Here is a 13237-nt window from a genome sequence, read left to right as displayed (position 1 = left end):
CTTGACTTACCAAGTTCTGTTCTGTTTTTCAGGCACACTTGGCCACAGACATTTGTTTTGAGACTCTCCATTGTCCCATTTAGCTTGGACACATCAACTATTTATTTTTATTTTCCAGAAATTTTGCCATCTGTCTATAGAACTGTCCAGATGCAGACCCAATTTCTTCAACTTTGGGAACCATGAGACTCTATTTCTTTTGATTATCCTGTACCACTTTTCTGTCTGGAAAGTGAGAACTTAAGTCTCACTTCTCTTTCAGCAGCACAGTCTCAAATACCCTCTTAATATTCCAATTTATATTAAATGTATCCAACCAATTAGCAAGACAACTGAAAAACATGTAGCTTGATTTGCTTTTGATTTTTAAGTATTTATTTTGCTACAATAAATATTTTGCACATACATTCATGTTAATTGGTAATTTTAGTGCTCTTAAATTCTTCTGTAGTTTCTCATAAATTAAATGCCCATGAAATATATTGAAATTGGTTACTATTAATCTGAAATTCTGATGTATGTATGAGGACAAGATTATGATTATGAATTTTCAAGGCATAATTCTTTTCTCCATAACCCTTTGTGGCATGGATATTGTTAGTTCGTTTTTAGCTGAGAGGTATAGAATTTTGAGGGTCAATTTTTCCACAGAGTTCAGTAAACTTTCTTCCCACCTTTCAAGAGCCCTAAGTTTTGCCTCTTGTATTCTCTGAAACTTCAGCTTTACTTAAGATCAGCATGCCCTCAGAGCATGCCCCAGCTTTGGAGTTTGTTTCCTTTCAGGATTTATGAAACCATAGGTTTAAAAAAACATCTAACCTTGTGTAGGCCTTTAGCTGAAGGGTTTTTAAGATATCAGAACCTCCTTGTTTGTTAAAAAATGGAAGTGTTAAGTATAAAGTTTATTATTAAATATGGATTTTCTTTTGGGACTTTGACAGGGTGATTTGTTTCTGAGAAGAGGATTGTCAGTCAATCTTAATCCCAGAGAGAATAGAAAGGACAATACCTAGCAGAAGATAGCATGGAAATTTAGGTGATAGTGTAATTATTCAGAGCTGATATGCTTTCTTCTGAAGGCAGTCAATCCTCACTGACTGGAAAGGAGACCATGTTAAAAAGTTGAAGTTTCAGTCCCTAGAAAGGAGTACTTAATGCGTTGAATATTTTTCCTCCCAAATTCTTCTCCACCCAGAACTTCAGAATGTGACCTTATTTTGAAATAGGGTCTTTTCAACGTAATTAAGGTAAGAATCAAAGTGAGATCATACTGGATTAGAGCAGATGCCAAATCCAATTGGAATATCTTTAGAGGAGTCAGAAGAGGACCCTCAGCGATGCAGGGGAACAGGCCATCTGAAGATAAAGGCAGAGATTTCTCTCGTTCTGCCACAAGCCACCAGCTTTCCTCCCTAAAGCTTTTGAGGGAGCATGGCCCCTGCCAACACCCTGGTTTTGGCCTTTGGCTTCCTGAACTGTACTGTCAGAGAATATTTCTATAGTTTTGATATACCATGTCTGTGGTAATATGTAATGGCAGCTCTGGGGAATGATTACAAAGGGTCTGCAGCACCTGGTATATAAACAAGATCACTGACTAACACTCTAGATGTGAAAGCAAGATTCTTACATTGTGGAGGGAGAGAAAGTCAAGTAGTGTCAACTAAGGAGCAACAAGTGCGTCAAGAAGGGAGTATGGATTTGCACTCAGGTTACCTGATTTGCCATCTGGCCTCACTAGGTGCTGGCTGTGTGGTTTTACTTCTCTGAACCCCGGTTTCCTAATCTCTTAAAATGAGGAAAATAAATGTGCCTATTTCATAAGTTGTAATAAGGATTAAGAAAAATAATGCAATTAAAGCACTTGACACAACAATGTCTGGTATATTTTAAGTATTATGTTTACAGCTACCAGGGTTGTGACAGCAACCATGATGGCTATGGTTGTATGGACTACTACTACTACTCTTTCTCATTCTTCTTATTGAGGGCTTACTATATGATTCACATGGTAACAAATGCTGGAGATAGAAAAGTAGACAGAAGAGAAAGTCAATTTCTGGTGTTCCTGATTTGATTTGATTTTTTAGATTTTTAAATTTTATTTTGTTTTTTTTTTGTTTGTTTTTTGTTGTGAGAGTGATATAATAGATAATAAATAAAATACTTTAATCTGTTAGTGGAGAAAGGAAATAGGAAGTATTTCTTTCCTTTTGCTGAAGTGTTCCCTTGTACCTTGCACAAACCTTAGTAATTAGTTCCTCTTTAAAGAAACCTGGACTCCATCTTCATTTGAGGCCATTGAGCCCATGACTAGAGTATGTATACATCTAGCAAAAGAGCATTCTAAGCAGGAAAAACAGCAAGAACAAATCTGAGTAACTGCAGTGTGTCTTGTAAGGTCAACAAATGACCAAAAATAAATAAATAAATAAAATCTCTATGACAAAGGTGGAGTGAATGAGTGGAGGAGTAATAAACATTAAAGTAAAAGAGGTGAGAGGTGCCACATCATGGAATGCATTGTGGGACAATGTAAGCAAACAACTTGGCTCCTATTCTGCGTGGAAAAGGGAAACCAGGGAAAGATTTTGAACACATGAGTGGCATAGTGTGAATTACTAGGAGGACTATTATAGCTTATCCTTTGAAAATAAATTAAATATGAGGAAGTTTAGAAATAGTAAAACCAGTCTGAGAGTCTACTGAAATAACCCAGGGGAGAAATAATAGTGATTGAATCAGGATGTTAGCAGTAGAGCTGGTTAAAAGGTAGTCAGATTTGACCGATATTTGATATTTTGAAGGCTGAGGCAACAGGTATTTCTGACACCGAACACGTGGTATGAGAGAGCTGTCAGGAATGACATGAGGCCATTTTACCTGAAGGAGTGAGAAGTCTAAGTTGTTTTTTCTGAGATGAAGTTGACGGTGAGGAGGAAAAACAGGAACTTGTTTTTCACACAATGATTTTGAGATGCCTACTAGACATCTGAGTGGTTATATTGATAAAGCAGTTGGCTGTATGGGTTTGCAGATATCGGGGATGAAACATAGATTTCAAAGTTTATTGGTAAAGAGACAGCATGAAAGTCCATGACACCGATAAAAATAACAAGGGAGAAAATAAATAATAAAAAGAGAAGCTACTCATAATCTTGCCTTTGGGGCAAACCATATTTTTAGAAAGCCAGAGTCTTTTTACTCAGAATATGTGTGCTATCCTTTGGACATGCCCTGGTCAGTCTACAGATACCGTTATTTTCCAATTCATTTCATACATTCAGGTATTCAGAATTAAGCTGCTTTCCTCCATTTTTGTAAACTCATTTTCAGATTATGTTTCTATAATGAGACCACATTACTCTGATGTTTATTTCACATACAGCCTTTTAAACTATGGTTAACTTCACAGGCACCTCATGCCAAAAGGAGACTGTATCCACCATGCTTTCATTGGTTTTCTATATAAACAGGTTTACGATTTATTCAGCATATAAATAGGTTACTTCCAAAGACAATTTTTAGAGATTTCTTGTGTTTAGATTCCCATTATGTTTGAAACTGTTGAAAACATCTGCTTATTTAGGTATTTAGAAATTAAAACTTTTGTTCATTTTGAACAGTTGCCAGGTGATGATGGACATAGTCTGTTTTAGTATATAACTGTTTTTTGTAAATAATTCATTTGTTATACAGTTTTTGTTTTTCTCAATAGATTCCATTCTTTCATATTTCTCCTTTATTGATGCTTTTTTTGTGTTCAGAGTTCTTTTTGCAATACTATTTTTGAAACTTGTTTTTAAACTTAACCTAAAATAGAGCTGATAACTCATGGAAAAATGTTGTGGAATGCTGGTAAAAATACTGCATTTTTAGAAAACCTAAGATCTAGTCCCAGCTAATTGCTTTACAATTTATTAAATGTGTGATTAAAGTTTTACAGCTAAATGCTCTGAGCCTCAGTTTCTCCTTTTAAGAAAAATTGAATGCAATGATACTGTGAAGTTTGTTTCTGTTGTTCTTTCTCTGTTTCCACTTTCAATAAAAGTAAAATATCTAGTTATACATTCCTGATCCAAGAGCAAAAGGAGCTGATAATTGTAACCAAAGTGAGAGGAATCAGGATTGGTGAACACCTGGCTAGTCTTTGTCACAGCTACTGCAGTTCCCCTGACCACCATCCCAACACCAAAAATATGAAATGATTTACCACAGATAGAACTCTATCTATATGTGATTTAAATATGAATCAGAACATAGCATTATTCATCAACATAAACACATGATTTAGTTCCAGTTCATTCCAAAGTCTTTGTAAGTTGAAATAGGTGTGTTGTGATTTAGAGTAGACATGAAGAAGACATTTCTCAGAGAGGGAAAGTGTGCATATATATTTAAACTGAGGTCATAGAGCCTCAGGGTGTTTTTAGAAATAAGAGTCATCTGGGAAGATTTAGGTTTAAGTTTTCCTAAAGGAAGGAGAATATGGGCCAAATGACCTTTAGTAATCTCCACTAGACATATAAGTCTGTGACATTTCTATTAGTCCTCTAAATTATATCCTATTAGGATGCTATTATAAACACTTTATGGTGTATGTGAAAAATGTTTAGAAGTTCTGCTTGCCATTCCTGAGAATTTCCTGTATTCAGAGTACTCATTTCAGCTATTCTAAATTACCTTTCTAATTGTTTAAATGGTATAATAACAATAATAATAGTAATAATGATAATACAACTCTGGAATGTTGCCCTTGTCTTGGTCTCATTATGTAAAACTCTTAATCACCTATAATGAGTGTGTTGAAGTCTGTGGTAATAAACCTCTCACTGGAGGGGAAGTGGCTGTGGGGAACCTAGACTTCACAGCCTCATCTTTTTATTAAATTTTTAAGAAGTCAGTGTATCACGGATTATTCTCAAAGTTTCAGAATTAAAATAAACCACAATGATTTGGGAGTTGTGCATATACTTTTAAAATATTTACTTGCTTCTATGGCCAACTATTATAGTGATTCATGTTTTCTGAGTAAGACTCAACTCTAATTGTAAAGACAAATAAGTAAGTCAGTAGAAAAATTCATCTGGTAGACATCATTTTATCTTCTGAATTATGCATTCCCTCTTAATGTGTTTCTGTTTGGTCATGATCTTAGAATCCGTTTCTTCATTGCAAGGAAAAACTAAAGTCCTCCTAGCAACAGATGAGGATATCAGTTGCTCTACATCTTTGTCATCATTTGGAATTTTTTATCTTTTCCTTTTAGCCATTCTTCTGAATTTGTAGTAGTTAATCAAATATGGTTTTAGTTTGCATTTTCCTGAGTGAATGAAAGAAGTTGGGCACCTTTTTAATGTAATTAATGGCCCTTTTAATGATATGTGTGTGTTCAAATATTTTATTCATTTCCAAAGTGTGTGTTCTGTATTTTATTTAATAATTTTCAAAAAAGAGTTCATTTTAAACTCATTTACATAACAGTATTGTGAGTCATCACTTGATAGATGTCAGGTCAAGATTAGTAAAAACGTCTGAAACAGAGATGAAGTATGGGTGTTCTAAGCATTGAGGTGGCAGATGAGACCATGGAAATAAGTATAATACCATAAGGGTAATACAGAGAATAAGGCAATAAACAGAGTTCTTAGGAACAACTGGGACAAGACAAAGGAAAATAAGAAAAGGGCCTACTAAGTCAACTAAGGATTTCCAGGTAAGGGAGGGTAGAGTCTGAGCCAGCTGCTTCACCAGTCTTCACATTCCTATTGAGTGACTGAGCAGAAGGTCCACAAAAATGCTCATGTTCACATGAAGCTGCCCCAACCCCAATCTCTACTATCCTTCAGCAAATGCAGGGGAACACATCAAACTGTGTGTACTTCTTCCAAACTCCTTCCTTTATCCTTGCTACCTCACTACTACTCACAAGTTCAAAATTATCATTTGCATTTAGGCACCAATGACATTATCTACCCTACTCTTTGTTCACAAGGTCACCATAGAAACTGCAATACTGCAAGTTATCTTGCATTATCTGAACTCTTACCCCCTAAATGGCTCAATCCTTGGATTTCTCTACATCCTCTTTGGAGATCTCCTCAAGTCCTATGACTTTAAATATCATATTCTGCATAATATTCTAATTATACTCAGGCATATCTCTAGCCATTCTCCTCTGATCAACTTCACACTTAAAATAGTTAGTAAGACAGCTGTTAGGACTTCACCATACAGGGTTCATTTTCCCACCAAAGATCTTGTAGATTGAGAGAGAGAATCTGAACTTTTTTCATAATGGCCTCTACTACTTACACCCACCTTCAATGTACATAACAGCTTCAGTGATTGTATTACTATGTAATTTATATTGTGGCATCTTGTGTTGAAATTCCTATTATCGTTTCCCATTTCACCAAAAGTAAAACCAAAAACTCTTACCATCTCTTCAATATTTTGATGACTCCCAGACCTGTCTCCTCTGATTCCATTACCCACGGCTCTTCTTGCCCAGCCTGTTGTAGATATAATGGCCTCCTTGATTTCTTTAAATGCCCAGTAGACTCCTGAGGTCTTTGTGGAATGGTAAATTGGACGTCTGGAATGCACTTTCCTCAGGAAATCTATAAATTTCACTTATGTTCTTTCTTCAGGTCTTTGGTCAAATGTCACCTCATCAGATCAATCTGTATTGATTATGCCAGTAAAATATCACTGTCCATTCTACTATCTCTCCAAATGGTTTTATACTTCTTTATGAAAGAAGTTTCTTCTTTAAATTATGAAAGAAGCCTGAGTTAAGGATTTTAATTCCAGGAAATCAGAGCAGGTGTTTGTTATACTCATTTAAGGAAGATTCGAGAAAGACCTGAACTGAGGGAATGAAGAGCCATATGAAAGCCTCCTGGAGATGAGGGTTTAGTATAGGTAAAACTTTGAACTGGAATTAAAAAAATACCTGACTACAGACATTATGTGAAAACCAAAGATGGAGGAAGGAGCTCAGGGTAATTGGGATGATTTAATGTGTTTTTATTTCAGAGAATGCATCAATAATTATTTCAGCAACAACAAATGAGAATTTGAAAAAAAGCAACTTTGAGATGATGGGGGAGTATAGACTTTTGTGATACAAATTAAAAACAAGGAAGGTATTTTTTCCCTAGATAAGTTCAACTATTTAACATCACTAAATTATTTATTTCCAAAGAACTTGGAAATATCTAAGGAAAAGGGAAAGTGCCCTCATAGAAATAAAAATTTCTTTGATTTCAGGCACTACTATGTATTCTTATATAAAAACAGCTAAAAATAAGAAATCCATAGGAACTACAGATAGCACATCTTAAAGCAGATGAAACATGTTTTTACCCATGACATAGAAAAATCATATTCATCACTTATCAGTGTGTTCAAACATGGGTAAAATGTACCTTTTCAGTTGACAAGATTGTCAGGTATCATGGAATTAAAATTCACCTTGTCTTGGAGAAGGTGTAGCTCATAAACTCAGACTGCAAAATTTGAACAGAACTACACAAAAGTCTAAATGAACTTGAATTTACTGATGTATCTAAATACAATGTGGTATCCTGGATTACATACCAGGACAGAAAAATGGCATTAATGGAAAAACTAGTGAAATCTGAATAAATTCTCTTGTTTAGTTAATAGTATTATATTAATGTGAATTTCTTGGTATGGACAAAGTACCATGAAATGTAAGATGTTAACATTAAGGAAACTGGGTTGAAGTGTATACCAGAATTTCTGTATTAAATTTACAATTTTTTTTGCAAATATAAAATTATTCCAAAATAAAATGTTTAAAAAACTGATATATGAAATAGTTTCTCATTTTCAAATGTACAGTGATGTTATTCTTTTGATAAGATATAAATGTGGATTATAGCTTCAATTGTACTGTAGCATAACTCTTAAAAATGTGATCCAGGTCTTAGTGTTAATACTATAACTCATGCAAATCAAACAAACAAAACCAATTTATGACAAATTGCCAGTGCAAGAGCTTTTTTGTTTTGTTTTGTTTTCTGCCTACCTATTTGCCCTGGTCTCAACAGTGGTCACCAGTGAGCAGCTGAGGTGTAGCAGACTCATAGCAAGGCCTCCAAAAATCAAGACCTGAGTCTTCTGAGAGTTCTTATCTCATGCTGACTTATCACTAACAAGCTGTAAAAAAAAAAAAAAAATTAGCCACATAAACAGAGTCCTTGAATGTTCATACGCCACTTGATTACTTACTTTCCACCCTTCAGGCAGGAGGTACTCAGACAGGAACAGTAGCCTGAGTCTCAAAACGTTGTCACAGTTCATATTTTATTAGTTTCCATCTCCATATCAGGATGACCTGGGGGTCATCCTAAAGTGATTTTGCATCTTCACATTTTTTTTTTCTACTCACTTGGCATAATATTAGAGGTGTTTTGCCCAGAGGCCGTTAGCCTTTTCTTTTTTAAGAGTACTTAAAACTAAGTGCTGGTTCTCATAACTGATATACCTGTTCCCACACCATGGTTTGCTCACATAATTGCATTGAGAAATAATCAGCTAGAAAATGTCTTATTCCAGAATTAGAACTCATGTGTTTTACATTTTTGAATGAAAATAGTTGTTCCTAGAAAATGTTATTTAGAGGTAACTTTAGATAGTTAAATGTTGTATTATTTTACAAAGTCTTTCAGAGATAAAACATGGAATCAGTGTTTCTTTTGCTTTGAAAAGCTTCTTTCATCAGTGACATAGTGTTGTCTATGGAAACCATCCACTAAGATCTGCTCTAAGAGACACCAAGAAATATATTTCAACAGTACTCTCAGCAGTAAAAACAAAACAAAACAAAATGAAAAAAACAGTTTTTGGATATTTGGAAAATAATGAATCTCTTTATAAAAGCTTATTTCCAGAACAAAAACACAACAAAAGATATATTTGAAAATAGTCTATTTTTTGTCTAGTGTCAAATTGTGAGTGTATATGTTTTATTTTTTAAAAAATTCTAAATTAACTTTATTGAGGTCACAACCATCTCCAGAATATTTCACAAGTCCTGATAAGTATGTTCTTGAGTAGCCATGCAGATATTAACTTTACTTCATGTGAATGAACTGCTGTATCATGCTATGTCTTCAGAGAACCAGAAGATGAAAACCCAACTGAATGTTAACATAATCTCATCACTTAAGCCATAAATTAGCAAGGGTTGAAATCATAAACAAAAGTTGTTACCAACATATCAAGATAATTGAAATAGACATTGTTATTCATTCATTTTATAAAAATCATAAAAAGTCTGAGTTTATAATAAAATAGCTTTACATAAAATAAAGAGTAATCATATAAAAATTAGCAACAGAGTTAAAAGCTAATAGAAAAATAGCAATTAACTGATAGCTAATTAGCTAATAGCAGAAGAGCTAATAGCTATGGATACACACAGGTGAATATAGTGTAATGCTACTTGATCCCTGTATATATTTTCACATTCTTTACCATTCTGTACAACAACTTTTTCTGGTTGTCACTTTAGCCTTTTATAAACTCAGCTTTGCTTAGTAATCCTTTTAATACTCTTATTTTCTGCTTTCATGCTAGTCACATGTCTTCTTCACTGATAACTTTTAAAAATCATTTGCTAACTCATTCATGTCATTTTTATTTCTATTCTTAAACTTACTTCAGAGAGGATTCAGTTTTTTGACTACAGAAGATTCATCTTAGTCACAGTGGACTAAGATGTGCATAAAAGATCATGGGTGACAACAAAGAACAGTGAAGTTCTTGGCTACAGTGACATTGCTTAGAAAGGAAGACCATGCTCTCCTTCAAAAAATTAACACTGTGTAACAGAAACCTGAGTTAATCTTGGGAAGTAGTAATACTAACTACCAAATTCCCTGAAAAGTTGTCAGAAAATTATTTGCTGCAACTCTGAGTGAATACTTATGTATATACACATACAGTATATGTTTGTATACAGATTCAAAAATGTATGCAGGGTTAAGTAGATAAATATTAAAGATTATTATGGTCTGACATTCTGTCATAATTTAGCTACCTTCACTTGATAATGTTTACCAATGAAAATGTTTGACATTCATATTTTTACTTTATTTTAAACAAAGTATATCATTATTTAGGATGTGTTATATTTACTGCAAATTATTTTGCTCTCCTTTACCATACTACATTTCCTTTATAAATTAAACACTTGTGCAATCCTGAAACAGTAATTCCTGTACATTAGATAGATTTAATCTTATCAAACTCACTATAGCATAAAAATACTCTATATTTAATGTAACTGCTAATTACTATTGATTATATGAGATAGAATTCCATTCAAAAGTTTGATGTTATACCTGAAAATCAAGCAATTAGCATAGTGAATCTGATAGTTAATGACAATGATCAATCAATACACTCAAGAAATAATTTGGATTCTCTGCACCTCAGTATTTTTCAACCAGAAAATGGAAAGAATAGCTGCCTCATGTGTTGTGAGGGTTAAAAATATTATAGCCGAAAACATATTTACAGCAGCAACTAAAACAAAATAAACTACTAATAGCTGATTTCAGCATGTTTTAAATTTTAAGGCATTTTATAGAAGGCACGAAAGGTATTGACAATGACAAAAGAAGAAAAGAAAAAGGAGGAGGAGGAGAAGGAAATGACATGCATGAGGGAAAAAGGGGAAGATGTCAAAGAATACTCTCTCGAATGGAGTGACTTAAGGTTCTTGCAAAGTTCACCCTTACCCTTTCTTGTCCACTTTGTACTAGCAGTATGATTGTTTTAGAATTCAGATGTAAGCATTATACATATGTACCTAAACATTTTGTTGACACTGTGTCTTCTACAGAATTATGAACAATTTTTATTCTTGCATTGACACTTCACAGTCTAGGTGACTTAAGCGTAACTTATGCCACTATCAGTTGTAACCAAATGGTTCTTTTTTATTTCTGCCCAACAATATTTGCATATGAAAAGCAATCTTATTAGTATCAACTTTCATTATAATAAATAGTGAATCTCAACTAGAGAGTCATATCTCTAGGATATGAAATGCAGAGCTAGAGTGAGAGGCTTGTGAAATTTAAATAATCTACCAGAAGATTTTATTTACAAATGTAAGAAAGAATCTCTACACTAAGTTTGAGAATAACCACTGTGGCACCATTGAAAAACCTTTGTAAGCATATGCTGTGCACGTTGATAATTTTGCTTTTAATCTGGTTAATCCATTGCCTGGAGTGGTTTCCCATCTTCTCTACATAGTGGTCCCTGGACCTGTGCAAAAATTACCTTTCACTTGAAAATAGGAAAACCCTGTAGGTATTACTCAATAGTAATTTTATCCTTTTCCACTGGTAGCAATTAGTTCATTCTACTGTTATGTCACTTATTTCATTGTATGATAATTATTCCTTTATGTCTCTGTCTCCCAAATAAAATATAAGTCCCTCAAAGTCTGGTTTATCTTTATCTCTCAGAATATTGTATAGTGTCAGGTGCATAGTACATGGTGCATAACAGTCATTTAAATGCAGAAGTAGAGTTTTACAACCTTTATTGCATTGCTTAAAACTCTAGGTCTCCATTTCAGATTTTAAGCCTCAGGTATGCTTTTCCAGAAGTGTAGCTCAAAATATAATTCCTGTGTAAACCTTTATATATATATATATTTTAATTTTAGTGAAGTATAGTTGATTTACAATGTTGTGTTAATTTCTGCTGTACAGCAAAGTGACTCAGTTATTCATATATATGCTCTTTTTCATATTATTTTTCCATTGTGCTTTATCACAGGATATTGAATATAGATCCCTGTGCTATACAGTAGGACCCTGTTCTTTATCCATTTATATATAATCACTTGCATCTATTAATCCCAAATTCCCAATACCTCCCTCTGCCCCCTCAACTACCCTTGGCAACCACAATTCTGTTCTCTATGTCTGTGAGTCTGTTTCTGTTTCATAGACAGGTTCATTTGTGTTGTATTTTAAATTCCACTTATAAGTGATATCATATGGTATTTGCCTTTCTTTTTCTGACTTACTTCACTTAGTATGATAATCTCTATGTCCATCCATGTTGCTGCAAATGGCATTATTGAATTATTTTTTATGGGTGAGTATTATTCCACTGTATATATGTACCATATCTTCTTCATCTGTTGATGGACATTTACTTGTTTCCATGTCTTGGCTATTGTAAATAGTGCTGCCATGAATATAGGGGTGCATGTATCTCTTTGCATTACAGTTCTGTCTGGGTATATGACCAGGAGTGGAATTGCTGGATCATATATATAGGAGTTCTATTTTTAGTTTTTTTGAAGAACCGCCATACTGTTTTCCATAGCACTTGTACCTATTTAATTCCCACCAACAGTGTAGAAGTGTTCCCTTTTCTCCACACCCACTCTAGCATTTACTGTTTGTAGACTTTTTAATGATGGTCATTCTGACTGGTGTAAGGTGGTACCTCATTGTACTTTTGATTTGCATTTCTCTAGTAATTAACAAAGCTGAGCATCTTTTTTTTTTTTTTTTTTTTTTTTTTTTTTGTGGTACACGGGCCTCTCACCGTTGTGGCCTCTCCCGTTGCAGAGCACAGGCTACGGACGGGCAGGCTCAGCAGCCATGGCTCACGGGTCCAGCCGCTGCGCGGCATGTGAGATCTTGCCAGACCGGGGCACGAACCCACATGCCCTAGCATCAGCAGGCAGACTCTCAACCACTGTGCCACCAGGGAAGCCCAAAGCTGAGCATCTTTTCATGGGCCTATTTGTCATCTGTATGTCTTCTTTGTAGAAATCTTTATGTAGGTCTTCTGCCAACTGTTTTGATTGGGTGGTTTGTTTTTTGTTATTGAATTATATGACCTATTTGTATATTTTAGAAATTAAGCCCCCATTGGTCACATCATTTTAGACCTTCTTTTAATAGTGGTTCTTTTTTGAAATACATTATGGATGAATACGGTGGAGGAAGGAATTTTTGATGTTAATGCAAAGCAAAATTAAATTCTAAATAACAATCTTAGGAAAATTTAAGATTACAAAATAAACTTTCACAAGAATTCCATTCCCACATTTCTGTCTAATGTGGGGACCTGTGTGAACATTAATAACTTTCATCTATCTTTTTATGTTTTCAGTCACCATAATATATAAACTTTTATAATGGATTTACCATAAAGAAATCTC

Source organism: Tursiops truncatus, chromosome 12, assembly GCF_011762595.2.
Source record: "Tursiops truncatus isolate mTurTru1 chromosome 12, mTurTru1.mat.Y, whole genome shotgun sequence".
NCBI classification, from domain to species: Eukaryota; Metazoa; Chordata; class Mammalia; order Artiodactyla; family Delphinidae; genus Tursiops; species Tursiops truncatus.
This window is presented reverse-complemented; position numbering follows the sequence as displayed.